Source organism: Trachurus japonicus, chromosome 8, assembly GCF_045865225.1.
Source record: "Trachurus japonicus isolate A0001 chromosome 8, Traja_1.0".
In the NCBI taxonomy this organism is placed as follows: domain Eukaryota; kingdom Metazoa; phylum Chordata; class Actinopteri; order Carangiformes; family Carangidae; genus Trachurus; species Trachurus japonicus.
In genome coordinates, this window is record NC_140914.1 from 28,615,670 (window position 1) to 28,618,779 (window position 3,110).

Consider the following 3,110-nt stretch of genomic DNA (forward strand, 5'->3'; position numbering starts at 1 on the left):
GGATTGAGATTTTGTTCCTCTGTAAAAAATAATAATAATTTTATAGAAAAAATTAGGCAATTTTAGTTAGTTGGTTAAAGTTGCAAAGCTGTGACATATAGTTGATCTGTTATGAATTTATTTTCAAAGTTTTGAAATTTAGATGTGTGCTGTAACGCCACCATCAGGACTATTGTTTTGTGATACAAGTTGAGGACATCAGGCATTTTATTATGTCATCATCATCATCACCCTTGCTGGGGCTTGAACCCACATCCTCTGAGACCAAGAACCAGGTCCTAACTCACTGAGCTAATTGACTGGAAGTGAGACCTGGTGCGTGGCCTCACAAATGGACTATGAATGAATAACCGACCAGGCAGCAGTTGTCAAGGCAGATTTCAAAAATGGTCAAAATGTCAGAAATTCAGTTATCTAAACAAAAATCTGATAATACATAAATTGCATCTTGACAGCATGGAAATGTTGGTGATTTGTTTTTAACTCTGTTTTTTTAACTCTGTTTTTTGCTTCATAAGAGAAAATCTGATGTTTAAAAATGCCACTCTTACATTGACTGCAGTTGTTCCCATGAGAGCAGAATTCAAAATGTTAAAATGCTGATACGCCTATTTGCCAAACTTCATCAACCACGACTCCAAAATATTCTTCTATTTTTTTCAGGAAGATATCAAATGTATTAAGCAAGAATTGGATGGTATATGTTTACAGTACTGTTTACAGTCAAACGTTTTCATGCACTGTAGGCTCAATTTTTGATAAATCTAAAATCAGTGTGGATCGTTGGTGTAGGACAGTCTGAAGATCCTCTCTAGTAAGTTTGGTGTTAATTGAGCAAAAATTGTGGGAGGAGATAGGCTTAATACATTTTACAGATTTTGAAAAAACTGAATGATGGACCTCATAATTTGTAATGAGTTTAATTGGACAAAAGTTTCAGCAGTATTGGAGCGACATTTTGGTGAAGTTTCAAAACTGTGGCATGTACCGTTGGTTTGGTAGGAATTTTCAAAGTTTTTAAATTTAAATGCTTATTGTGCCTAATGTCTTGTGTCATTTCTTGCTGAAGAAACCCCTTGGACACCCAGATCTTGATTTGTCTTCCAAGCTATTGATTTGTCTGTATTTCTGCAGAGTGCATCCAACTGCTGAAGGACTGCATCTGCACTTCCTGGCTATGGCGGCAGCTGGACCCTTCCCTTCCTGACTGAATCTGTATCTTTAGGCTTGTTTCCTTCCTGCGATAGGTTCCTTGTTTTAGCCATTTTGTCTCTGAAGAATTTGCAAATGTGCTGGCTTTATATAGACACCAAGCACGACAACAAAAATTGTGTCTTTTAATAAGAAGCACGACCTTCATTAGATCACTGGTACCAAATGACCCAATACTTCAAATTTCTCATGTATTTTTATGGAACCAATCAATTTTACATTTTTAATTGCTTTTTTAGGATTTGTTTAGTATTTTGGCTGTGACTGTACTAAAAGAAATGGATTGGACTGGTTCCATAGAAATAGATTAGAAAGCCGTCTGTATGTCTACTGGGCTCTTCTACTGTGGAACCAGCTCTCTCCATGGGTCAGAGAGGCAGACACTCTCTCCACCTTTAAGTCCAGGCTTAAAGGGGAATTGCGGTTTTTTACAATCTGGACCTTATTACTAGCTTAAAATATGATCATTTACTCACCCAGATAACTTTGGTGTCATTACAAGTCGTTCCGATGAAATTAGCTCCAGCCGAGAGCCGCGTATAATCCACATAATGGAGTCTACAGGGCAGCGGAATGCAGCCTCTAAATAACACATTATCTGCAGCGAAACTCATTCATTTCACCAATATTTTGTTATGATACGCTAATGCTATTCCCCTCTGAGTCCGGGGTTAGCTGTTATCAACATCCATGGTCTGTAGGTTGACCTACTAACCTCTGACCTGGATGATGTCATCTCTGAGCGCCGCGCCGCGCGGCTTGTGGCTACCGCTAATGCTATGGTTCGTTTCTGCGTGTCTCTGACTTGTCAGAACAAAATGAGCAGCTGGACGAAGTTCAGCTTCCACAGGCTTCCTCTCCACAACCTGGACTCACTAAAGCTCTGGCTTGTTGCGCTAAAAATGGATCCGAATGTCGAAGTGGAATGATTATTATCAGAATGAGCCGTGCAGCGCTCAGAGATGACATTATCCAGGTCAGAGGTTAGTAGGTCAACCTACAGACCCGTGTGTTGATAACAGCTAACCCTGGACTCAGAGGAGAATAGCACTAGCCTATCATAACAAAATATTGGTGAAATTAATGAGTTTCACAGCAGATAACGTGTTATTTAGGGGCTACATTGCGCTTCCCCGTGTACTCACATTATATGGATACGCGGCTCTCGGCTGGAGCTAATTTCGTTGGAACGACTTGTAATGACACCAAAGTTATCTGGGTGAGTAAATGATTGTATTTTCCCCTTTAAGTTCTCTAGTTTGTGTGTGTATTCATGTGTGGGACAAAGAGTTAAACGTTAACACATATAAGTCATCACTGAACTCTTTCTGGTGTTACTTTAACTTTTGTAAGTCATAATAGGAACACATAAAGTCAATATGGAGATTTTGCTTGCTTCCTAAAGTTTGTCATGGTTTTTCGTAATGTTGATCCTGGACCTGGCCTTTTGACCCATGATCTGGTCAGACATTTCTCAAGTGTACTAAAAAAAGCATGTCCATTAGTGGGAGGAGGGCTGTTCAATCTCTATTTCCTGTCACTGTGACTGAGTAACAAAGGTCTACTACTGTGTCATAGCCTCATGCACTGCACATACTGATTTGGAAGCAAAAGGTTTTGTTTCAGTAGCATTTGTATTTCTGCATCTGTAGATTTTAACAGTTTTTCTCTCAGTAGAATTCTCTTATTCAGAACAATGAAGCCCAACAAAGAGGAAGGTACTTTTGACTGAGCACAACAGTGTGTAGTTGGTTGAACAATAATGTGATAACAAGTGTTTGCAATTTGGTATACATTTCTCTGTGATATCTTTATTTTCATTAATTAAGCTAGGCTCAATTACAGACTGTACAGGGGATGGGTGATCTTCAGCCCAATGCTGCCTATTTCTTCATAAA